The following is a 27,941-nucleotide window of genomic DNA, read 5'->3' on the forward strand; positions in this document are numbered from 1 at the left end:
ACAATTAAAACTCGAAGATTGCGAGTCCTATGGTAACTCCCCCAGCGGAGAAGCAGCGCAGACGCCTGCACGCGCCATTAACAAGCGGGGGCTGGGCAGGGAGGCGCGGCGCGGGCTGCATCGCTTAGAGTAAGAATCTGGCTTGAATACCCTGAGCACTATCTGAGCGAAACAATTCGGGCTAACAAACCAGACTGTGGGATATCTACCACGCGAAAAGCCAGCCCCAACTTAAGACACCGCCAGGCCCGCGCACGGAACAAAGAATTGAACAGAGATAGCCGGCTGCAGACCTTCCCCCTCCGGTGACAGGCAGCCAGAGCCGGAAGGGGGCAATCACAGCCCCAGAGAGACATTATCTATAAAACTGTAAGCAGGCTTCTTTGCTAACTAAAACTTCTTGGGGGTCTGGACGGTTAACATCTGCCTAAGAAGGTGTGCCGGTTTTGCGCCCAGATAACTGAGTGGCGGGGAGGCGATAAGTCGCAGCATTGGCGCTCGCCAAACACCTCATCACTTGAGCTGCTCGGACCTGGGAAGAGCACAACACTCAGGCCCAACTGAGTCTGCGCCTCTGAGGACTACCCGAGTGCCTGAACCTGAGCGGCTTGGACCTGGGAGGTACATGCAACCCAGGGCCAGCCTCGGATTGTTCCCGGCGGAACAACCTAGAGCCTGAGCAGTGTGGGCAGGGAGGCTACACGCGCTGTGAGCGGGGGCAGACCCAGTGTGGCTGAGGCACTGCGAGCGCACGCCAGTGTTATTTGCTTGCAGCATCCCTCCCTCCCTCCCCACAGCGCGACTGAACAAACAGAAGAAATACAGTTCCACCCATCAGAACACTGACACAAGCTTCCCTAACCAGGAAACCTTGACAAGCCACCTGTACAAACCCACACACAGCGAGGAATAGCCACAATAAAGAGAACTCCACAAACTGCCAGAATACAGAAAGGACACCCCAAACTCCGCAATTTAAACAAGATGAAGAGACAGAGGAATAGCCAGCAGATAAAGGAACAGGATAAATGCCCACCAAACCAAACAAAAGAGGAAGAGATAGGGAATCTACCTGATAAAGAATTCCGAATAATAATAGTGAAATTGATCCAAAATCTTGAAATTAAAATGGAATCACAGATAAATAGCTTGGAGACAAGGATTGAGAAGATGCAAGAAAGGTTTAACAAGGACCTAGAAGAAATAAAAAGAGTCAATATACAATGAATAATGCAATAAATGAAATTAAAAACACTCTGGAGGCAACAAATAGTAGAATAACAGAGGCAGAAGATAGGATTAGTGAATTAGAAGATAGAATGGTAGAAATAAATGAATCAGAGAGAATAAAAGAAAAAATGAATTAAAAGAAATGAGGACAATCTCAGAGACCTCCAGGACAATATTAAATGCTACAACATTGAATCATAGGGGTTCCAGAAGAAGAAGACAAAAAGAAAGACCATGAGAAAATACTTGAGGAGATAATAGTTGAAAACTTCCCTAGACTGGGGAAGGAAATAATCACCCAAGTCCAAGAAACCCAGAGAATCCCAAACAGGATAAACCCAAGGCAGAAACACCCCAAGACACATATTAATCAAATTAACAAAGATCAAACACAAAGAACAAATATTAAAAGCAGCAAGGGAAAACAACAAATAACACACAAGGGAATTCCCATAAGGATAACAGCTGATCTTTCAATAGAAACTCTTCAAGCCAGGAGGGAATGGCAAGACATACTTAAAATGATGAAAGAAAATAACCTACAGCCCAGATTATTGTACCCAGCAAGGATTTCATTCAAGTATGAAGGAGAAATCAAAAGCTTCTCAGACAAGCAAAAGCTGAGAGAATTCTGCACCACCAAACCAGGTCTACAACAAATACTAAAGGATATTCTCTAGACAGGAAACACAAAAATGGTGTATAAATTGAACCCCAAACAATAAAGTAAATGGCAACGGGATCATACTTATCAGTAATTACCTTAAACGTAAATGGGTTGAATGCCCCAACCAAAAGACAAAGACTGGCTGAATGGATACAAAAACAAGACCCTACATATGTTGTCTACAGGAGACCCACCTCAAAACAGGGGACACATACAGACTGAAAGTGAAGGGCTGGAAAAAGATTTTCCATGCAAATAGGGACCAAAAGAAAGCAGGAGTAGTAATACTCATATCAGATAAAATAGACTTTAAAACAAAGGCTGTGAAAAGAGACAAAGAAGGTCACTACATAATGATCAAAGGATCAATCCAAGAAGAAGATATAACAATTATAAATATATATGCACCCAACACGGGAGCACCGCAGTATGTAAGACAAATGCTAACAAGTATGAAAGGAGAAATTAACAATAACACAATAATAGTGGGAGACTTTAATACCCCACTCACACCTATGGATAGATCAACTAAACAGAAAATTAACAAGGAAACACAAACTTTAAACGATACAATAGACCAGTTAGACCTAATTGATATCTATAGGACATTTCATCCCAAAACAATGAATTTCACCTTTTTCTCAAGCGCACATGGAACCTTCTCCAGGATAGATCACATCCTGGGCCATAAATCTAGCCTTGGTAAATTCAAAAAAATAGAAATCATTCCAAGCATCTTTTCTGACCACAATGCAGTAAGATTAGATCTCAATTACAGGAGAAAAACTATTAAAAATTCCAACATATGGAGGCTGAACAACACGCTGCTGAATAACCAACAAATCACAGAAGAAATCAAAAAAGAAATCAAAATTTGCATAGAAACGAATGAAAATGAAAACACAACAACCCAAAACCTGTGGGACACAGTAAAAGCAGTCCTAAGGGGAAAGTTCATAGCAATACAGGCACACCTCAAGAAACAAGAAAAAAGTCAAATAAATAACCTAACTCTACACCTAAAGCAACTAGAAAAGGAAGAAATGAAGAACCCCAGGGTTAGTAGAAGGAAAGAAATCTTAAAAATTAGAGCAGAAATAAATGCAAAAGAAACAAAAGAGACCATAGCAAAAATCAACAAAGCCAAAAGCTGGTTCTTTGAAAGGATAAATAAAATTGACAAACCATTAGCCAGACTCATCAAGAAACAAAGGGAGAAAAATCAAATCAATAAAATTAGAAATGACAATGGAGAGATCACAACAGACAACATAGAAATACAAAGGATCATAAGAGACTATTATCAACAATTATATGCCAATAACATGGACAACGAGGAAGAAATGGACAAATTCTTAGAAAAGTACAACTTTCCAAAACTCGACCAGGAAGAAATAGAAAACCTTAACAGACCCATCACAAGCACGGAAATTGAAACTGTAATCAAAAATCTTCCAGCAAACAAAAGCCCAGGTCCAGACGGCTTCACAGCTGAATTCTACAAAAATTTAGAGAAGAGCTAACACCTATCCTGCTCAAACTCTTCCAGAAAATTGCAGAGGAAGGTAAACTTCCAAACTCATTCTATGAGGCCACCATCACCCTAATACCAAAACCTGACAAAGATGCCACAAAAAAAGAAAACTATAGGCCAATATCACTGATGAACATAGATGCAAAAATCCTAAACAAAATTCTAGCAATCAGAATCCAACAACACATTAAAGATCATACACCATGACCAAGTGGGCTTTATCCCAGGGATGCAAGGATTCTTCAATATCCACAAATCAATCAATGTAATACACCACATTAACAAATTGAAAAACAAAAACCATATGATTATCTCAATAGATGCAGAGAAAGCCTTTGACAAAATTCAACACCCATTTATGATAAAACTCTCCAGAAAGCAGGAATAGAAGGAACATACCTCAACATAATAAAAGCTATATATGACAAACCCACAGCAAACATTATCCTCAATGGTGAAAAATTGAAAGCATTTCCTCTAAAGTCAGGAACAAGACAAGGGTGCCCACTTTCACCATTACTATTCAACATAGTTTTGGAAGTTTTGGCTACAGCAATCAGAGCAGAAAAAGAAATAAAAGGAATCCAAATTGGAAAAGAAGAAGTAAAACTCTCACTATTTGCAGATGACATGATCCTCTACATAGAAAACCCTAAAGACTCCACCAGAAAATTACTAGAACTAATCAATGATTATAGTAAAGTTGCAGGATATAAAATCAACACACAGAAATCCCTTGCATTCCTATACACTAATAATGAGAAAACAGAAAGAGAAATTAAGGAAACAATTCCATTCACCATTGCAACGAAAAGAATAAAATACTTAGGAATATATCTACCTAAAGAAACTAAAGACCTATATATAGAAAACTATAAAACACTGGTGAAAGAAATCAAAGAGGACACTAATAGATGGAGAAATATACCATGTTCATGGATTGGAAGAATCAATATAGTGAAAATGAGTATACTACCCAAAGCAATTTATACATTCAATGCAATCCCTATTAAGCTACCAACAGTATTCTTCACAGAGCTAGAACAAATAATTTCACAATTTGTATGGAAATACAAAAAACCTCGAATAGCCAAAGCGATCTTGAGAAAGAAAAATGGAACTGGAGGAATCAACCTACCTGACTTCAGGCTCTACTACAAAGCCACAGTTATCAAGACAGTATGGTACTGGCACAAAGACAGAAATATAGATCAATGGAACAAAATAGAAAGCCCAGAGATAAATCCACGCACATATGGACACCTTATCTTTGACAAAGGAGGCAAGAATATACAGTGGATTAAAGACAATCTCTTTAACAAGTGGTGCTGGGAAATCTGGTCAACCACTTGTAAAAGAATGAAACTAGAACACTTTCTAACACCATATACAAAAATAAACTCAAAATGGATTAAAGATCTCAACATAAGACCAGAAACTATAAAACTCCTAGAGGAGAACATAGGCAAAACACCCTCTGACATACATCACAGCAGGATCCTCTATGACCCACCTCCCAGAATATTGGAAATAAAAGCAAAAATAAACAAATGGGACCTAATTAAACTTAAAAGCTTCTGCACATCAAAGGAAACTATTAGCAAGGTGAAAAGACAGCCTTCAGAATGGGAGAAAATAATAGCAAATGAAGCAACCGACAAACAACTAATCTCAAAAATATACAAGCAACTCCTACAGCTCAACTCCAGAAAAATAAATGACCCAATCACAAAATGGGCCAAAGATCTAAATAGACATTTCTCCAAAGAAGACATACAGATGGCTAACAAACACTTGAAAAGATGCTCAACATCACTCTTTATCAGAGAAATGCAAATCAAAACCACTATGAGGTACCATTTCACACCAGTCAGAATGGCTGCGATCCAAAAGTCTACAAATAATAAATGCTGGAGAGGGTGTGGAGAAAAGGGAACCCTCTTACACTGTTGGTGGGAATGCAAACTAGTACAGCCACTATGGAGAACAGTGTGGAGATTCCTTAAAAAACTGGAAATAGAACTGCCTTATGATCCAGCAATCCCACTGCTGGGCATACACACTGAGGAAACCAGAAGGGAAAGAGACACATGTATCCCAATGTTCATCGCAGCACTGTTTATAATAGCCAGGACATGGAAGCAACCTAGATGTCCATCAGCAGATGAATGGATAAGAAAGCTGTGGTACATATACACAATGGAGTATTACTCAGCCATTAAAAAGAATACATTTGAATCAGTTCTAATGAGGTGGATGAAACTGGAGCCTATTATACAGAGTGAAGTAAGCCAGAAGGAAAAACATAAATACAGTATACTAACGCATATATATGGAATTTAGAAAGATGGTAACGATAACCCTGTATACGAGAGACAGCAAAAGAGACACGGATGTATAGAACAGTCTTATGGACTCTGTGGGAGAGGGTGGGAAGATTTGGGAGAATGGCATTGAAACATGTGAAATGTCATGTATGAAATGAGATGCCAGTCCAGGTTCAGTGCACGATGCTGGATGCTTGGGGCTGGTGCGCTGGGAAGGCCCAGGGGGATGGTATGGGGAGGGGGAGGGAGGAGGGTTCAGGATGGGGAGCATGTGTATATCTGAAATTAAAAAAAAAAAAAGAAAAAAATAATAAATCATTTAAGTGATATAATTTATTATTATTCAGTATTAAGTACACTGGATCCGAGGAAACAATTCCCACCTGGCTAGCCCTGATAACAGTAGGGTAGAGCAAGACAGGCTTCCCTGGTGGCTCAGTGGTAAAGAATTCACCTGTCAATGCAGGAGAGACAGGAGTTTGATCCCTGGGTCGGGAAGATCCCCTAGAGAAGGAAATGGCAACCCACTCCAGTATTCTTGCCTGGAGAATGCCATGCATGAAGGACCCTGGCAGGCTGTAGTCCACGGGGTTGCAAAGACTAGGACATGACTCAGCGACTGAACAAAGACAAGAGCAAGACATGTGTATGCGTGGTTGGGAAGGGGAATGAGACAAGGGGAATTCTATTTAATTACGTATAATAGATAATCATATAATACATATATACTATGACAGTAGGCAGCCCGGGCCCTATAGTAGCAAATAATGGGGCTTGTTTCACAGGCAGCGGGACTGGATGACCGTATGGTCCCAGCCCCCACAGACCATCATTCGACGGCTCCACCATCAGTGTGACTCTGCTTCTTCCTCTGCCCGTCGCCCCCTTTCCCTCTCCCAGTGACTCCATCATCTTTTTCATGTTTGCGTTAGTGTGTGCTACAGAATCCTGGTCCAGAGAGATATACCAACACACACACGGATGAGACTATTTTAAAACACACGAAGGCTCCTCACAGGAAAACCACACATCTGTTAATCTCAGCATCGTTGAAGCGTACTTAACCAGCAAGATTTATTGACACCTGGCAGAATGAAAGTAAGAAATGAACTTTGGGAAATGTTCTCTTATCTCATGGCTTTTCCTTACGAGGGCTTTATCTCATTTATCATTTGGAAAAATTCAATAAATGCTTGGTAAATATTGCACTAAGTGTTACAGACATGCAGTTACTCCAAAGTGCACCTTCATTTGGCTATTTTATTTGTAATCACTTTTTTTAAATTGTAATTTTAGAGCAAGAAAGATGCAGCTGAGGATAACTGGCTGTGGGAGGTGGGGGTGTGGGAAATTAGCCCCAGACAGCAGCATCCATCTGATGATGATGAGTATAGTAGTTGTCACTTAGGCATTCAGATCTGCCTTGTCCTATGCTGCTGAGCTGTATTATACTCTGAAAAAAAAAAAATTGTAATTTTAATTGCACATTGTACAAATTAAATATATGTCCCATGTTCAGAAACTATCTATTTTCCAGTATGTTTCAAGCAGTCAAATCAGCTCTGTTGAAGTTCAAAAGAATTTTTTAGGATTATTCAAAATAACCCAGATATTAAGCACACTTAAAAAAAAAATGACTTGAAACTATAGGTGATCATGAATAAATTAACCTGAGGTATTAGGATTAATGGGAATAATTACTGTATTAAAAGTAGATGTGAGATAAACAGTTTCAAAGAAATTATTTTGAAAATCAAATACTTATTTTATTTGTAAGTAAGTACTTTGGTCATCTTACTTGACCAAAAGTTCCTTGCCTATCTCTTTAATACAACCAATCTAATTACAAAACCAAATTCGAACCATTGAGCGGGGAGGGAAAAGGCAAGGATTGGGTTTCTGCATCCCTGTGAGTCCAAAGTCAGGCACAGACACAAGGAAGCAGCAAGTGTGGTTACTAAACATTTGAACAGAAAAGTACTGGAGAAATCAATAACCAGAAAACACTTCAAGTTCCGGCACGAAACCTCAATCTGGCTCTGACTTCCCCTCCAGCTCATGCCGGCCTGTGAAATTCTGTTCCCCACTTCCCGAGAGTGCAGTTCTGATAAAGCGATTTTAAATCTCCTCCAAGTGAAGTCTAACGACTCTGTGAATCTGAGTGGTCCCGAGTGTTTCCATTGGTATCAGAGTCAGGTCTGGTTCTGCCCACGCAGTCTCCTGTGATGGGTGACGGCATGCTAGGTTGCTTTAATCTGATGGTGAGCATCTCCAGACCCGGGACAAACTCAGCTTGCTCTCACTTTAAGTTTTATTCTGCACATCACTCCTAAATCATTTCAAAAAGCTCAAAGAGCTTTCCCATTTGTCAAACACCCCAGATCAAGCAGAGTGCTCAGTGGGTACTGAGTAAACATTTGGTGAATGGACCATTCTACTCCAAATGTAACAATGAGAGAAATCTATAATTTAGACAGTATGCACAATATCTTCTGTAGTTGGGAGGACTTGATTAGAAAAGAAGAAACTAATCCTAATTGCCAGTCCATGAAGTGATGATTTAGCTGAAAAACTCAATTCAAATGAAAATGCTTTGTGGGAGAGGAAATAAAAATGTAATTGATTGGGTACACACTTGAAATCAATCACTTGCATAACACTCTATTCTCCTGCTTTACACTTTAATGCCCTCTAAAATTAAAAAAAAAAAAGGGGGCTGTTTTCCAAATTCTATACTCTCCGATTGCAGGGCCTTTGGAGAACAATGTTTTAAGGCCTTAGGAATCAGAATTTGCCTTCCCTGTAGGATAAAAGGAAAGTGGAAAACTAGTACTTTATGCCAAAGGTAGGATGATCCTCAAGAAGCTCCAAGACTGAAAACTCTGGGATTGAGAGTCTCATGAGAACTAGGAGAACTGCTGTTGTTCAGTCGCTAAGTCTTGTCTGACTCTCCGCTACCCCATGGACTGTAGCACGCTAGGCTTCCCTGTCCATCACCAACTCCCAGAGTTTGCTTAAGCTCACATCCACTGAGTCGGTGATGCTATCTAACCTCCTCTTCCTCTGCCGCTTCCTTCTCCTTTTGCCTTCAATCTTTCCCAGCATCAGGGCCATCTCCAGTGAGCCTGCTCTAGGAGAACGCACACTTCAAAGGCATAGGCAATGTCCTTCTGCAAAGATACATGCTTAAGAGTTTAACTTTGATTAAAATGGAGCAGAAGGTACTGTTTTCCACAGGACTGGGTACAAAGTTAAGGGTTTCAGCCTAAGCTCCTGTGACTTTTAGAGGAAGAACAGTCCCTGAAAACCAAATCACAGGGGACAGAATTGATTACGCCCTGAAAGCATCCCAAACATGGACAGCACTATGGTGGGAGCTGTAAATGGATGCTGTGGGGTCAGAAGCAGGTTTCCTAGGGAGGAAGTCCTTCCGTCCATGGTTCAAGTCAACACAGAGAAAGAGAGACCTGGAGAAGTCTGAAGGCAAAGCCTAGTCTCAGTGTCTGCAAAGGGCAGAAATGACATTCCAGACACATACTTCACCAAATTGTTAGAGGGGGATGAGATGAAGTTCTTGGAGGTCACCCGAGCAGTGGGCAATCAGAAAAAGAAAGTATGGTACAAAGAACCACAAGGAGGACTCTTCACCACCCGAAAAGCAGGGAAAAGAAGAAAACGAAAGAAGAGGCGATATCCACTCCAAAAAATGTCCGGAAATAAAGATGTGAGAACAATTTTTTTCCTACCATTCTGGCCAACATGACTTAGCTTTTGTTGGCTCAGGCTGGTGGGAATTGAAGAATCCTTACTAAAGAATACTTTAGTATTCTTACTAAAGAATACTTAACTAAGAATACTTTAAGAATACTAAGAATTCTTAATACTAAGAATACTTTAAGAATACTTTAAGTATTCTTACTAAAGAATACTTACTAAGAATACTTACTAAAATCAGGAAAGACTTGCCAGTGGCAGGGAGGAAATTAAAGAAGACACCACACGATTGGACTCAGCATCCCGTCTGCTCAAACGCTGAGAAGTTATCTCCTTCCGGGCCATCCTGCTCACCTTACTCCAACATTTTGCAAATTCTACTGTTTCAGTATAGGAGTTTTATCTTCCACCTAGAGTTTTTGCTTAAAGTCCAGAGTTTTCTTTAAGATACAGAAGCATACACAAAAGGCAGTGTTCCCCCGCCCTCTCAAGATGAGGAAATAAAACAGCAGCAACCAAAGGAACCCAAAGGAGCCCACAAGTATTAAAAAGAAAGTCACAAACATTTTTATTCATCCATCCCCTGCTCTAGAGTTTAATTTCTGGGCTCCAGTCTCGGCACTGAGAGTATGAACTCTCCAAGCTTCCATGTCTTCACCCATAAATAAATAAAATGACACCAATATTTATAGAAAAATATTTTCTAAAAGTTTTTTAAACTGCGTAACTGCTGTTAAGACAACTCAGTGAGATAAATAAAAGCAACTAGTTGAGCATCCCAACTGTTAAACATTGGGAGTTTTTTCTTTATTTCCAGATAGGGCTGTCAAATAAAAACACAAGATGTCCAGTAAAATTTGAATTTCAGTTAAACAAGTTATTTCCTAGTATAAGTAAATCTCAAATGTTGCATGTATTTTTATTTGCTAAATCTGGCAACCTTACCCTTATGATAGAAATAAAACCAGCCCAATATTTGAGAAAACTCTAACCCCAGCTGCTCCATACACTGTGGACAGCTTGCGAAAAGGTTTTAGCTTCAGTGCATCTTTGAAACCCGTGTGCCAAAATGATGATCAAAAATCTCCTTCAAGACCAAAATAACATATTCCTATGAAAACCATTGAATATTAAGAAACCCCTTCATTTCCTAGAATCATGAAAATAAATATTTGGATGTGTGCACGCATGCTAAGTTGCTTCAGTCGTGTCTGACTCTTGCAACCCCATGGACTATTGCCCTCCAGGCTTCTCTGTCCATGGGATTCTCCAGACAAGAATCCCGGAGTGGGTTGACATGCCCTACTCCAGAGGAGCTTCCCGACCTAGGGACTGAACCGGTGTCTCTTCCATTTCTTGCAGTGGCATGCAGGTTCTTGAGCACCTGTGCAATGTGGGAACTCCAAGTATTTGGATATGCAACACGAAAGCATATCTCACGAAATCCTTTGCTGCAATAGGGTACCAGAACAAAAGACCAGCACATGGGAGACCAAAATGTGAGTTAGGACACAGCAAAACAAAGGCTGGAAGAAAAGTTAGTAGTGAAAGTGTTAGTCGCTCAGTTGTGTTCGACTCTGCGATCCCATGCACTGTAGCCCGCAAGGCTCCTCTGTCCATGGGATTCTTCAGGCAAGAATACTGGAGTGGGTTGCCATTCCTTTATCCAGGGAATTTTCTTGATCCAGAGATCGAACCCCGGTCTCTTCGAGGAATTTAGAACGAGAAAATTTTGGAGAAGTATATTTAATTTTAGCATATACATAAGTTTGTGTTTCACCATGTAGTAACTTTGGAGCTGACATAATGATAGAGGTACCACCATCTTTTCAGGTTTCAGGTTGTAAAGATTTTAATGCAGTCCTGAATACCATGGGGCTGGTTGAGGGCTGGAACTTTATAAAGGACCTGCCTGGGGGAGGAACAAGTGGAAATAAACGATCTGTGACAGCATGAAAGAAGAGATTGTCTAGAGACTGGCCAGAAAAAATCCTCATGGAACAGAGCTAGAATAGGATTCGCTACATGTCTTGAACTCATTGGATGAGGAAAGCATGAACTTCAAAGAAAAAGCGCAGGACACATAGCTAAATACAAAGAATCAACTTTGTAAGAAAAGGGAGAAAGGAACCTCTGCCTTGGTAGCACGTGGTCAAAGTCATGGCAGAGCAAAAACGTTCTTTAATAAGACCATAACCCATGATCATCAGTTTCTAGTAATTTTGAAGTGAAATGTAATTTCCACTAATACCATCTCTCCATCCATAAAACTCAAGCGAACATCTACAAAGATGTTTGGATCTGTCCCCAGTGGGCATTCTTCAGGTAGGGAAGGCACACCTACATGTGATGGCCTTGGGGTGAGATGAAGGGGACTGAGTGCCATGAATGAAGGATTTCCTTAGACCTGATGAGAGATGATCACAGAACGGAACACGTGAGCAGAGACTTCACAGAAGGGAAGCAGAAGCCTCCCATATGGGCAGTGGCATTGTAAAAGAAGGGAGTGGAGAGCCAAGAAAAGAAAACCCGACACTGAAGGTGACTTTCAGAAGTAGAGCAGCTCGAGAGAAGGGCTGGGAGCAGAGAGGGAAGGGTAACTGGGAAACGACCACGAGGGTCTTTGTACAGATCTTATCCTGTTGGAAATAAGGAGCCATTAACAACTTCCAAGATTCAGAGTAACTGTTTCAAAATATATAAATGGATAAGAGTACTCAGGAAAACATGTCAAACCAGATTCTGAGATTATTCTTACCCTCTCTGTCAAAACAGAGTGAGGAGATAAAACAGGAAGCAGATACACCCCTGCTCAGGTATAACACTTTCCAAAGGAGAACAGGAATTATTTGAGGAAAATACATGTTCATTATAAAAAAAAAAAAGAAAGAAAGAAAAGAAATTGCACAAAATACACATAGGAAGTTCAAGTCCTATTCATGCATCCTAACGAGGCTTGGTTCCTTGAGTCTTTTGTTTGTTGGTTAGTTGGGCTTTGTTATTTACAAACACTATAGGAAGAAACGGTCTCATGTGCGTGCATGTTCTGATAGCCATTGCACTTCTTATACATAACAAGCCAAGATTCTGGATCAAAGTGGATACATGCTAAAACTTCGATGACTAAGGCAAAATCACTTTTCGGAAAGGAGGCAGTAAGTTACCACCAACATCCTAGGAGTGTGTATGGGCCTCCATATCTTTTCCAACACTGAGTAATATCAACTTATTTTTTAATTCGCAAAGACAAGTTCTTATTCTCTTATAAATGAGGCTAACCACTCAGGCCAGAACCTTATTCTTTTGGCCACGGTACTCAGTTAAGTTCAGTCACTCAGTCATGTCCGACTCTTTGCAACCCCATGGACTGCAGCACACACTTTGCTGTTCTTCACCAACTCCTGGAGCTTGCTCAAACCCATGTCCATTGAGTCTGTGATGCCATCCAACCATCTTATCCTCTGTCATGCCCTTCTGCTCCCGCCTTCAATCATTCCCAGCATCAGGGTCTTTTCAAGTGAGTCAGCTCTTAACATCAGGTGGCCAAAGTATTGGAGTTTCAGCTTCAGCATCAGTCCTTCCAATGAATATTCAGGACTGATTTCCTGTAAGATGGACTGGTTGGATCTCCTTGCAGTCCAAGGGACTCTCAAGAGTCTTTTCCAACACCACAGTTCAAAAGCATCAATTCTTTGGCACGCAGCTTTCTTTATAGTCCAACCCTTACATCCATACATGACTACTGGAAAAACCATAGCTTTGACTAGACAGACCTTAGTTGGCAAAGTTATGTCTCTGCTTTTTAATATGTTGTCTAGGTTGGTCATAACTTTTCTTCCAAGGAGCAAGTGTCTTTTAATTTCATGGCTGCAGTCACCATCTGCAGTGATTTTGAAGCCCCAAAACGAAGTCTGTCATTGTTTCCATTGTTTCCCCATCTATTTGCCATGAAGTGATAGGACCAGATACCATGATCTCAGTTTTCTGAATGTTGAGTTTTAAGCCAGCTTTTTCACTCTCCTCTTTTAACTTTCATCAAGAAGCTCTTTAGTTCTTCTTTGCTTTCTGCCATAAGGGTCCTGTCATCTGCATATCTGAGGTTATGGATAGTTCTCCCAGCAATCTTGATTCCAGCTTGTGCTTCATCCAGCCCAGCATTTCAGATGTACTCTGCGTATAAGTTAAATAAGCAGGGTGACAAAATACAGCCTTGATATACTCCTTTCCTGATTTGGAACTAGTCTGTTGTTCCATGTCCAGTTCTAACTGTTGCTTCTTGACCTGCATACAGATTTCTCAGGAGTCAGGTCAGGTGGTCTGGTATTCCCATCTCTTTCAGAAATTTCCACAGTTTATTGTGATCCACACAGTCAAAGGCTTTGGCATAGTCAATAAAGCAGAAGCAGATGTTTTTCAACGGATGTTGGCAATTTGATCTCTGGTTCCTCTGCCTTTTCTAAATCCAGCTTGAACATCTGGAAGTTCACAGTTCACGTACTGTTGAAACCTGTTTTGGAGAATTCTGAGCATTATTTTGCTCGAGTACTTCCATGGTACTCAAGGGAGATGTGAAAAAAAGCAGCCTTTAATCCCTTTCGTAAAAGTGGGCCTGGATTTTTAACCAACTGAGTGATCAGAATCTCCCAGGCATAGCGAAGATCATAAACTGAAAGTGTGGGAAAGGCAAACAATGTGTGTGTGCAACGGCAAGCCTGGAGCTGGAATGTGTTAAAGATTGATCCGAGGCTTCCCGGATCCAAGAAAGCTCTGGAAGATCAACCTGAGAGTCTGACTCCCTTTTGTGTGGTCCTTTCCCACTCATACTACATCATTCATTTCTTCTGCTTCACTAAAATGCATACATACTTTAAAATTAGATTGACATCTATACATTACCATGTGTAAACTAGATAGCAAGTGGGAACCTGCTGTATAGCACAGGGGCTCAGCTCAGGGCTCTGTGATGACCTAGGTGATGGGGTGGTGGGGGTGAGGTCTGAGGAGGAGGAAATATATATTTACAAAAGGTGGAAGCAGTGACAGATTTCCCCTCCTTGGGTTCTAAAATCACTATGGATGGTGACGGCAGCCATGAAATCAGAAGACGATTACTTCTTGGGAGGAAAGCAGTGACAACCTAGACAGTGAGCTGAGAAGCACAGACATTACTCTGCCAACAAAGGTCCTTATGGTTAAGGCTCTGGTCTTCCCAGTGGTCACATACGTAGCGAGAGCTGGACCGTCGAGAAGGCAGAACACCAAAGAATTGATACCTTCGAACTGTGGTGCTGGAAAAGACTCTCAAAAGTCCCTTGGACAGCAAGGAGATCAAACCAGTCAATCTTAAGAGAGATCAACCCTGAATATTTGCTGGAAGGACTGATGCTGAGGCTCCAGTACTTTGGTCATCTGATGCGAACAGACAGCTCATTGGAAAAGTCCCCAGTGCTGGGAAAGATTGAGGGCAGAAGGAGAAGAGGGCACCAGAGGATGAGATGGCCGGATGGCATCACTGATGGAATGAACACATACTTGGGCAAACTCTGGGAGATGGTGAGGGACAGGGAGGCCTTGCGTGCTGTAGTCCATGGGGTTGCAAAGAGTCGGACACGACTGGGCGGCTGAACAACAACAGTGGACACACTTCATTGCACAGCAGAAACTAACACAACATTGTAAGCAATTACATTCCCTTTTTTTTCTTTTTAAGAATAGTCCAGTTTTTAAAGAGAAGATCAGAGCTGGAGGACTTAAACTACTTGACTTTAAGACTTATTATAAAATTACCGTAAACAAGATAGTGTACTATTTCATTGACTATTTGTCAAGATAGACAAATAGATCAATGGAATGGAATATAGTCTGGAGATACACCAAAAAATATAAATAAACTTCATACTGTTCTTGTAAGGACCAATTTTCTCTTTGTGCAACCATGACATACTTTGTATCTACATAGAATTAGTGGAAAGAGTATCTGGTGCATTAGTTATGGGGAAAAAAAGCCATATTCATGACTTTAGTCTAAAGCATAGTCAACATATTATTCAATACACAGTCATATTTTAAGTACTTATTGACCCAACAGAAGAGTGCATTGATTGGCTGAGTCACATGTGAATTTTCATACCATATGTCAACTGTGTTACCTGAGTAACTTAGGATCTTCTTTCTCCAGCCCTTGCCCACCCACCTACTCTAACCTGCATATTTCTTGGGTTACAAAAAGACACAGCCAGAGAAAGAACTGTGGACACAGCAGGGGAAGGAGAGTGTGGGACAAACAGAGAGGAGCCTTGACATCTATATGGCACCACAGCGAACCAGACAGCTAGTGGGAGCTCGCTGCACAGCAGAGCTCAGCCCCGTGCTCTGCGATGACCGTGGGGTGGGAGGGGGGTGGCGGGAGGCAGGTGGAAGAGGGAAGGGGTGTACGTTTACTTATAGCCGATTCATGGTGCAGCAGAAACCAAGACAACACTGTAAAGCAATTATCCTCCAATTAAAAATAAATCTAAGGAGACTCCTTTCCAAAAAGAATGTTTGTTTTCTACTTGGAGCATAACCCAAGCCAAATAATTCTTTTTGGAGAAGGTTTGATGAATCTGCCAAGTATCATTACACTCATACTGTTATCATAACTGTAATGCAAAATTTCTATTTTGCAAAATCCACTGTTTCTAGTGAATTGCGTCCTCTTCTGACCTTTCCCCTACTTAGTTCTTGATAGTTGGGTTTGCCAAAGAAACCTTAATCCTGGGCGAAGTATTAATTCTGGAAGAAATCACGTCTCTTTTAATGTACTTGGGCAATTATTTTCCATTAGCTTAACAAATGATTGTCTCAGCTAAGAAAATAGAATAGCTTGAGAAATCACAGCCCAGAGCTATGCTGGCTTTATTTAATTATGCAGAAGAATTAAACCTAGGGCTTTAAATCAAGCTTTCAAAAAAGAGTTAAGCTTCACACTCTAGTTAACAATAGCTTCATTATTAACTCAAGTAATTTCAAACAAAGCAAGTGAATTGCTCCTTCACCTAGCACCTCTCAATTATAGAAAGGCATGTTTTTCTCTGGTTCACCTGGGTGTGCCTTTCACATCAATCCTCCAGTAAATAAACACACAAACACCCAACAATTTGACAAAAGCTAGCATCCTCGTCGTCCACTCCTATTCATCTCATCTCCCAATTTTGCAATCTCTACTCTGTTTTACTAGTGTTTTCTTTGTTACTGATTAAGACACAGATCATTTTTTCTCCCAAGGGACAAGAATGCAAAAAGTTACACCATAAGAAATCCGAAGGAATCCAGGAATGAGTAAGGAAATCACCCACCAATTGACACAGCTCTGGACTATGGTAGGCCTTCCTACACCCCTAAATCTCACTCTTCACATCAGAGCAGGGCCTTTGCCTTACTTCCTGCAGGAATCTCACTTCCAAGAAAAAGAGTAAGAGGCAGAGAGTCACATGCCAATTTAGGAACCTTCTAACCCTAACCTTCTGTTCCTAAATTCATCCATCAAATAATGAGGGGGTGAAGAGAAGCCAGCAGGGGTATAGTAATTGATATTCCTTAACTTGGAAAAATACATCTGGGAATAGAGGGGAAAAACGTCCTACACTCTCCAATACTTTTCTGTGTATTATGTATTTTCCTTTTTAAAGAAAATTATCAAGATAAAATTTACATAATATTTAATTAACCACTTTAAAGTGTACACATCAGTGACATCTGGTAAACTCACAATGCTGTGCAACCACCACCTCTAGTTAGTGTCAAAGCTTTTTCAGCACCCGGAAGATAACCCTAAACCCATTCATCACTCAACATTATTCCACCTGGCGGAGGGCATGGCAACCCACACCGGTATTCTTGCCTGGAGAATCCCATGGACAGAGGAGCCTGGCAGACTATAGTCCATGGGGTTGCAAAGAGTCAGACACACCTGAGCGACTAACACACACACACACTTAGATGGAGCACAACAGACTTGAAGCAACAGGCATCTTGGAGACTGGAACTGGTGGAATAACGGTGAGTGACTGACGGGGTTTGGGCGATGAGGAGCTCCAACAGTAGACAGGGGCCGTGCTTGTGCGACATTCTGAGTGCACCAGGTGCCACAGACGCACACACTGTAAAGTGGTTAGTTTGTAAATTTCACCTCAATTTTTTTTTTTAAATAACTGATAGATATCTGTCTCTGTAAGGATGCTGCCTTTGTCACCAATCCCCGCTACCAAATTTCAGCGTATTTTTTTTTTTAATCTCTGAAATACAGAGAAGTAGGGTATAATTGACCTAGTTAGGGTCATATACCCACACTCTTGGCACCATGAATGACAATCCTGCTGGGTCATGTCCAGTTGGGGCAACAGCAGTTCCCATATGGAAATACTGGGGTGCGGCTTAGACAAGGAAAAGCAGATGCTGAGTGAGAGGCAAAAAAAAAATATTTGATTCCAACAGCTCTTATCCACCAAGATCTATTTCCTTCTTATTTCCCAGGAATTGTCCTAGGCACCAGAAATCAGGAGCAAATAAGATGTGATCATTGTACATACATATATTCTCAGGGATAACGACGGATCTTGAAGCAAAATGAGCCTACACAAAGGACAAAGCCGTCGAGTAAGGCTGAAGCTGGATGACAAGCGTCGACATTAAAGAGTAGGTATAATTTCCTTGTTGCTATCGAACGAATGGCTTTAATCAAAATGATTAACTATTTGGTAAATAATTTCTTATAGAATTCAAAAATAAGGTTCTAGAGCTTTCCTAAGTGGAAGGAAATGAAATGAACAAAGGAATAGAAACGGTGGCATCTCAGGCAGGAAACCATGAGCTTGAAAGCAGTCTGACAGCGGAGGCCACGTGCTTGAAAACGACAAGCGAAACGCACAGTCCAGGCATGAGGCGGACCTCAGAGGGGCGTCAAAGGAGAGAGTAACAGCAGGAGCCCATCAAAGGGTTTCACCGCCAGCTGCCAAGATCAGAGACTCAGTTTGATTCAGTCTAAGTGCTAACTCTGGGCCAGGATTCACAGAGGTAGACTTAGCCCTAACAACTGGTGAGAGGCACTTCCATTGGTTCAGACAGAGATTCGTGGGTTTCCCACTGTGGGCGTTCTCTGCCCTGCAATTAGGGCGAAGGAGGAATTCTGGAAATCATAGACTCAATTTCTGTTTATTGACACAAATGGAAAGTGCCTTCTCCATAATGAAGACATTTCCGCTATGATAAACCATAATGCAAAAGTATAATAAAAGAATAGATGTATAACTGAATCACTTTGCTGTACAGCAGAAAGTAACACAGCCTTATAAGTCAACTATACTTCAATAAAACTTAAAAATTTTTTAAAAATCAATACATTTCTGGAATCATGTAATGATCCAAGCATAGGAAGGCACTCTAATATCTCAGAAATACTTTAATTCTATAATAACAAAATTAAATTGCTCTTTCAATGGTCCATACACTAATTTTAAATTTGCTGGTGGGACATTTTAAGAAATGTATAATACCATGTGGTGTTATATGGTTGCTTTTTTGTGATATTATTTAAAGTTTGATCAAACAAATAATTTAATAAGCAATGTAATCATTAAGTACCAAAGTAATACTTTACCCTTCATAAGTGTTTATACTTCTAAATCTTTGATTATTTAATTACACATGGTTATAATTAAACAAGTTATTTCAATGTCACAAGTACACCACCACCAAACATTCTCCTGAAAATTGTCAAGTGAGTCTTAGACTTTACCTACTGATACAGAACTTCCCTGGTGGCTCAGATGGTAAAGTGTCTCCCTAAAATGCAGGAGACCTGGGTTCAATCCCTGGGTTGGGAAGATCTCCTGGAGAAGGAAATGGCAACCCACTTCAGTACTCTTGCCTGGAGAATCCCATGGATGGAGGAGCCTGGTAGGCTACAGTCCACAGGGTTGCAAAGAATCAGACATGATTGAGTGACTTCACTTCACTATAAACTTATTTCCTTTTTATCTTGCCCAGCACATGGAAGAAGATGATAGCTTTTGAGAAAAGCAGAAATGGAATTAGAGATTCTGGGCAGAACCATGGAAATTTTTGTTGGATTTTTAAAAATGAGATTTCAGATAATTTTCTTAGCACTTTCTAATTGACATGCCAGAAGCTGCCTAAACCCCCCAAGGGACTCTCATGTCCCTTTCTCCCAAGTTTTGGCTTTCTTCCTGTTCCTTTCCCACGTGTACTTGCCTCATGCCCCATTCTCTATCAGTGACTGAATAATGAGATCAACTAATTTGCTCCTGAGGTTGAAGGTAATTCAAGCCAAGGCATTGCAGTTGATGCCAGATTAGTGTTTCATCTGTCACCCCTGGAAGGTTATTTTGACATTAGACCTCAGGGGAATGAATGAAACGAATGAGTAACATCAAGAATAAAATATGCTAGAAAAGACAGTACTGACTTTTTGGTAAAATGCCTTTTGGCATCACTTTAGTCAGAAACTGGAAGCAGACCCCTTGCCCTGTCTCTGAAATAAGGACACTGGCTCAAGAGCACAGCCTTGCTCGTCTACGCAGGGCTCTAATCTCCAATCAGCTGTGCATTGGGTCTACTTGCTAGAAGCCAATTTTAATCAAGCTGCGTTTTGTGACTTCTTAATGGATTTTGTTAATCACACCCTCTTTATTGCCCTCAGGTGGCTTTCCCAGCCTGGGTCACTCAGGAAAAGCCAAGACCAGATGGTGGAGCAGAGACCCATAAAAATACCGATAAAAACAAGCCAGAACAGTCTGCGTGTGGGTCAGTTGCTCAGTCGTGTCTGCCTTGTTTATCTGCCTCAGGGACTGTGGCCTACCAGGCTCCAGGAAAGAAAACTTGAGTGGGTTGCCATTCCCTTCTCCAGGGGATCAAATCCAGGTCTCCTGCATTGTGGGCAGATTCTTTACTGCCTGAGCCGCCAAGGAAGCCCTAGAACAGTCTAGTCTGTTTTGTTTTTATAATGGAAATAATTATGCTTTTCATACATCAACGTTGTTATGGAGGGAAAATAACAAAATATTTTTCAATTCAAAATGCCAAAGAATACATGCAAGAAATTATTTATTTTAAATTATACTTGCTATTAAAACTGATTACAAGCAAAATATATAGATCAAACCCTGAGCTTAAACTAAGCTTTAAAAAAATTACTCCCGCTTTAGAGCCATTCTAATGGAAACTAATTAGCCCCTCTTCTGGATGTAGGCTTCTTTGTGATTGTTTTGGCTTCATTTTTACACACTTAGGCACTTGACAAACTGAGAATCTGTTCTGTTTTTCCTTTAGAGAAGACTTTTTTCTAAGACAAAATCCCTGAATTTCTCATATGATGGTTCATTAGGCTTATTCTATTATATCCAACTTTCTGAAACCAAGTCTATGTTTTTATATTCCAAATAGCTGGGATACACTAAGCATATCTTCAACAGACGCCTAGAATTACAGCCTTTTTGATAGTTTCTGAGGATAACATTCAATCACTTGTTCACTACTACATCTTAGAAACTATTAAAAACACCATGCTGCCCAATAAGAATAATATAGTTCAAACATTAAGATATTACTTTATTTATCCATGTATACACTCACTTTTAATGATCTAAGCACAGTAATCCTATAAGAGTAAATAGCGAATCTTTATCCTGAAATATCTGGCAGTAAAATGTGGCTAAGATACCAGAAAAAAAAAAAAAGTTCTATTTAAGACCCTGCATTGATGCAATACAGCATTTTACAATTTTTAGTAAGTTCTTTACGCTGCTGCCAATACTGGCTAGAGCACAGTAGAAAAACATCCCATTTTTCTTTCAGCATAGAAACAGAGGAACGAATATGCAATATTCAGTATGCTAAAGAGATGGTGGACAGTGTATCAGAACAGGAAGTTAACTTTCATTCGTATAAACTGAAAGTTCTAGAGCTAGTGAAAGTGTTAAAAAACTCACATAGGAACCTCACAGATTCTGTATGACTCACAACTGCTATAAGGTCTACTTCTCAAAATTCGCTTGCTTGTCTAATGGGCCTCCTACAGACTGACAGTCTGCAAACTCTGCCAAGGCCTTCTGCCCTCATCTGTTCTCCTGACATAATTCCCTTGGACTTTTTTCTCCACAGATTCTCTCCAGGGCCTTTACCCTTACTCCACAAGATCTCTGTTAGGTCAGGACTCACCGCAGCATTTGATGTGAGGTTGGGAGCAACTGCAATCTAATCTTGCTGACGTTTAGCCTCCGGTTTCTCTAATGGTCAGGTGTGAGAGCAGCAGTTTATCTGGGAGTAGGCTTGGCAAAAAAATGAACTATCAGGGCAAGGGAAGCAGAACTACTGGACGTAGGCAGAAAGGCCGAAGAGGCTGCCCGAACAAGCAAAATGAGGAGGTTCAACGGACAGGAGACCCGCAGCACAGCCAGGGCTGCCTGGCGGGCGGGCTCTCGGAAAAAGGCGAGAGGGGCATGGAGGGACAGCGGCAGGAGGTCCCAGAGACCGACCCCGGAGCTCGAGGCCCAGCGTCTCCTGAGCAGGGCTCAGGGTCCAATTCGAGAAGAAACAGGGTACTGAGAACAAACCCCGGGGAAGGGCCAGCCTGTGAGGACTGAGACGGGGCTCCCCTGATGGGAGAAGGCGGCTTTGTCGCAAGTTAAGCTCGCCAACTAAGAAAATGCAACCAGAAAAAGCCACTGAAGAGACCGGGCATTCACAACGGCCTCTCAGAGGACCTTGCAGACAAATGTTTATTAACCTGAATGGCCACTGTCAGGATTTCTCCAGGGGCCACAGAAAGGATCTCTGACTCAGACTGTGCGTATGGAGAACCACGCCCATTCTTACACGGGGTGGGGGAGTCTGTGACCCGGGGCCCTCTCACCTGCCTCAGCTACACTACTGTTTCTCAGCGGTCTTACCCCTGGAGCTTGGGAGGAGTCCTAGACATTCTCCGAGACTGGACTCTAGCAATCCGCTGCCAAGAGATGGGCGCAGGCCCCACATGGAACCCGTGTTCCCACACAGGACTCCTCACCTGCAAATGTTGCCGGAAAATGCAGAGCAGGACTCCCAGGTGCGTTTCTCAAAGACTTTCTCAATCTTGCCTCTTACGGCTGGGCGATGGCACGCTGGTTATCAGCCTGGTTCTACTTATTAGTGCACCGTGATTCCTAATTAGTGTCGTCTAATTCTAGGATCAGGGCTTCCTGGATAGCTCGGTGGTAAAGAATCTGCCTGCAGTGTGGGAGGCCCGGGTGCGATTCCTGGGTTGAGAAGATCCCCTGGAGGAGGGCATGGCAACCCACTCCAGTGCTCTTGCCTGGAGAATTCCATGGACAGAGGAGCCTGGCGGGCTACAGTCCCTGGGGTCGCACAGAGCTGGACACAACTGAGTGACTAAGCACAGCAAGTACAATTCTAGGATCACCTCTTTAAGGAAATGCCTTTAGCATCCTTTAGCTTCTCTGTGGACACCATGAATCAAAGCTCACAAAATCCTCTCCCTTTATTCAGCTGGGCAGGCATTTTGAGTTGAATGTTCTCCCATAAAGCTATTAATATGAAGTCCTAACCCCATATACCTCAAAATATGGCCTTCTTAGGAAATAATATTTTCATAGAGTCAGTCAAATTAAAATGAAGTTACTAGGGTGACCTATAATTCAATAAGACCAGTGTCTTCACAAAAAAGGGGAAATTCGGACACAGGCATACACACACGAGGAAGAATGCTGTGTGAAGGTGCAAAAATCAGGGTGGAACACCCACAGGCCTTGGAAAGCAGAAAACGGCCGGCAAACGAGCAGGAGCCAACACAGGAACGTGGAACAGAGTTTTTCCTCAAGCCCTAAGCAGTAAACAACCCTGCCAACACCCTGACCTTAAACTTCCAGTCTCCAGAACTCTGAGATAATAAATTTTCTATTTGAAGTCGCCCAGTTTGTGACTTCATTACAACAGCTCGAGGAAGCCACTACCAGGGGAGGCCAAAGTTTGGGAGCAGGCCTGGCGGGAACTAACACTGAATCTGACTTTCCCCAAAGCACAAAGAAACATTTCTTTTCCAGCAACGTCACCAAGGATAAGGCATCCAGAGATGGTCACTTACCTGGCCTGATGGCAAAGATGATTTCAAATTTCTTAACGCTGTTCCTGTAGACAGAACTGCTCCGGGAAACACTCGCGTCCCGGCCAACATTAAACTGAACTGAGCTTTAGAAACTCGGTGGGCTCCTGCTTAGCACCACTGGCATCACCTGGGGGGCTTGTTAAGCGCTAGCCCGAGGCCCCGCCCTCAATTAAGCGCTAGCCCGAGGCCCCGCCCTTCACTTAAGCTCTAGCCGGAGGCCCGGCCCCCAGGCTAATGACTCAGCAAGGCCTGGGGTTGCAGCGCGCTGTTAGATCCAGAGGACAAGCCTGGTCCTGGGAATACGTTTAGGCAATCTCAGTCCCTAATTACTGAAACCACTGTGAGAACCACGATCTTTTCCAGGTGAAGTGTTCTCCCTGGGATGTTTTCATCGCATGATGAAGGCAGAATAGGACCTTTAGGGGGGAGCAGCTTTTCATTTCTGTTTCCACTTGGAAATCCCTGGCCCTAATCCATTATGAAGTGAGAGAGATACACCTTAGTGCCAGTACAACTGAGCGGTCATCTGGGCTGTCGCTGACCTCTTTCGTGTGTTTGTGTAAATATAAGGCAGGTGCTCCCTCTCTAGTGAGCAGTTTGGTCAAGGGCAGACAGGACAGTCATTAACAGAAGCTATCATTTTGTAGCTTCATGCAGATGGTGACTGCAGCCATGAAATTAAAAGACGCTTACTCCTTGGAAGGAAAGTTATGACCAACCTAGATAGCATATTCAAAAGCAGAGACATTACTTTGCCAACAAAGGTCCGTCTAGTCAAGGCTATGGTTTTTCCTGTGGTCATGTATGGATGTGAGAGTTGGACTGTGAAGAAGGCTGAGCGCCGAAGAATTGATGCTTTTGAACTGTGGTGTTGGAGAAGACTCTTGAGAGTCCCTTGGACTGCAAGGAGATCCAACCAGTCCATTCTGAGGGAGATCAGCCCTGGGATTTCTTTGGAAGGAATGATGCTAAAGCTGAAACTCCAGTACTTTGGCCACCTCATGCGAAGAGTTGACTCATTGGAAAAGACTCTGATGCTGGGAGGGATTGGGGGCAGGAGGAGAAGGGGACGACAGGGGATGAGATGGCTGGATGGCATCACTGACTTGATGGACGTGAGTCTGAGTGAACTCTGGGAGTTGGTGATGGACAGGGAGGCCTGGCGTCCTGTGATTCATGGGGTCGCAAAGAGATGCTAAGTCATGTCCAACTCATTGTGACCCCGTGGGCCTGTGTCCGCCTGGAGTTGGTTGCCACTTCCTTCTCCAGGGAATCCTCCTGACCCATGGATGGAACCCAGGTCCCTGCACTGCAGGCAGATTTCTTACCCACTGAGCCACCAAGGAAGCCCTTAATTATCTAGCCTGGTGGTGAAGGATTCTGGAGTTGGACAAGCCTGAACGTGAATCCAGTGTGTGACCTCTGTTAACTAACCCACAAGACACAGTTTCTTTATTGTTCAAATGTAGACAGTATTATCCATATTAAATAGACGTATAATGAGTTCAATTCTATAATGTATGTTATGGGCCAGACTTTCCACACTCCCTCCCTGGCCAAGCTCCCATGACCTCCCTCTCCCCTGTGCCTCCTCGCCTATTTCAGGCACAGCCTAGAACCACAGCTAGGATACCAGCTTGCAACATGGCACCCCCCCAAACTAGCATCAGAGAAATCCAGCAGAAGGTGACACTTCTAACAGAATATCCTCTCCCTCAAGAAGGGTCCCGCCCAACCTGCTGTAACAGCTCAGTGGACACCATGGAAAGTTCACACTTAGCCAAGAAAAACATGGATGCTAGCCTGAAGCTACCATTAGAATTTCAAAATACTAACTTCAGACGAACTAGTAAACCCCAACATACCTAGGGCAAGAAAAAAAGCAATAACTCGTAAGAGGAAACAACTGAAAAGGAGTTATAAGGACAATTCAGAAGACTCGAAGGGCTTCCCAGGTGGCGCAGTGGTAAAGAATCTGCCTGCCAATGCAGGAGATGCAAGAGACCCAGGTTAGATCCCTGGGTTGGGACAATCCCCTGAAGGAGGAAATGGCAACCCACTCCAGTTTTCTTGTCTGAAAAGTTCCATGGACAGAGGAGCCTGGTGGGCTGCAGTCCATGGGATCACAAAGAGTTGAACACAACTGAGTGTGCACGCGCACACACACACACACACACGAAAGACCTAGGTTTATTTGTTTGTATTCATATTCTTGCTTTTAATTAAGCATTTTCTTTTGCAGCCTTTATCCTGACTTACAGCAACAGCAGATGAGGTAGGCAAGGACTTAGAAAGAGGCAGGTAGTGAGGAGTAGAGCATGAAAAGGCAGGTGATGCTTTAAATGATTATTCTCAGCTCTTTCTGCAAAGAAATGGAAAAGTACATGGTAACCCACATTTTAGAGTAAATGAAGATGATGGGCCAGGGGAAAATCACTAGGCATCAACATGGTTTTGCAAAAACATCAACATGGTTTTGCAAAAACATCAACATGGTTTTGCAAAAACATCAACATGGTTTTGCTATTAATGCATAATTTCGGGGATAGTAGTAGTTTGAAAATCAAGAAGAATTTTAAGCATTGGACTTAAATCATCTATGCAGACAACACCCCAGCCTAATTCTGGAAATACTGCCAATCTAAAGCAGCTCATTCTGGATAAATGGTCATTTATTACAGAGTGTTTTGAATAATCATTTTAAAAATATCATTGATGCCATCATTACTGATATCATTATTCCCTAGTGCCAGCTTAGTACTCTGATATAGTCACTTTGCAGTGGGTTTGTGATGATCATTTCTCCCTGCTGGCTCTCTAACATGCAGCACTGAACTTCTCTCTACTTTTCACTTTGGTACAATGGAAAGAATTCAGCATTTGGATATAAAGGGGCAAGGTTTGAATTCCAGTTCTGTTATTTACTAACTTGGGCAAATTACTTAACTTTCTTGAAAGACCATATTAAAAATAACTATGACTATCTTTAATCATCACTTAAGAATTAGTGAGGATCAAATGAGATAATGTATATAAAATCATACGTGAAAGTTGCTCAGTTGCGTCCGACTCTGTATACTATAGTACATGGGATTCTCCAGGCCAGAATACTGGAGTGGGGAGCCTTTCCCTTCTCCAGGGGAATCTTCCCAACCCAGGGATCGAACCCAGGTCTCCCACATTGTAGGCGGACTCTTTACCAGCTGAGGCACAAGGGAAGCCCAAGAATACAGGATTGGGTAGCCTGTCCCTTCTCCAGGGGATCTTCCCAACCCAGGAATTGAACTGAGGTCCCCTGCATTGCAGGCGGATTCTTTACTAACTTTTGAGCTGTATTTCAATGTCTTTCTTACGTTCCAAAATTTTAATAAACATTACTGCACTATGTCAGTCCATGTTTATCTCACAGTCTTGTCTTACGTCATGAAATCTGTTAATCATGGTGGTTATTTTGTCTTAAATCTACCTACTTTCTTATTTTTCCTCTGATCCTTTCTTGTAAGCATGTAATATTCTAGACTACCCAGGAAAATGGTACCTAGACTCCCTTTATAATGACAGAAATCCTAGACAAAGAATAGACATTCAAATACTCATGAAATAGCAATGGAATATGAAATTCTACTTTTGAATTTAATGATAATAAAACAGAGATGCTGAAAATTCAAACAGAGAGAAGCTGAGATAGATAAAGGAACAAATATAATATCATTTTTAAGGCTGGTTTTGATGTTCCATCTGCTCTTTGTTGAAATAACAAAGGTGGCAGAGAGACTTGAACAAATATGTACAAAACTGCTGGCACTTTGAAATAACTTTGAAATCATTCAAACAGAAAACATAAATGTCATCAGCGGTGCAATGATATGATTTTTGTCATAAGTATTGACTGGGTAAAAGTAGGTAAAATATGTTTTTAATTAAACAATTTTTTTCTACTAAAATGGGGGAATTTTATGGGAAGAGGAATTCTTTCTGAAGCGGCTCCAGGATCCTCTTAAGAGCTTCATCCAGAATGGAACAGATTTTTCTGGGCCTCTCAATAGCTATGATTATAAGAAAGTATTTCTACCCGTAGCCTGGAGCCTCAGCCCAGTGAAATAATGGGTCCTGTGTTTAAGGACTGCGTGGTTCCCTCTTAAAATCACTCATGCCATAGCTCAGGGGAAATGCGGCTTCCTGGAGGGCTCCATGTCAGGAACCTCTTCTCTCCTGGCTCCGCCCTCTTCTTGGATTCCTAGGAAATTAGCCATTGCCTTCATTTGTTACTTTACAGTGATCAACCTTCTGAGAACAGCTTTAATGGGCTCC

Source organism: Bos mutus, chromosome 24 (genome assembly GCF_027580195.1).
Source record: "Bos mutus isolate GX-2022 chromosome 24, NWIPB_WYAK_1.1, whole genome shotgun sequence".
In the NCBI taxonomy this organism is placed as follows: domain Eukaryota; kingdom Metazoa; phylum Chordata; class Mammalia; order Artiodactyla; family Bovidae; genus Bos; species Bos mutus.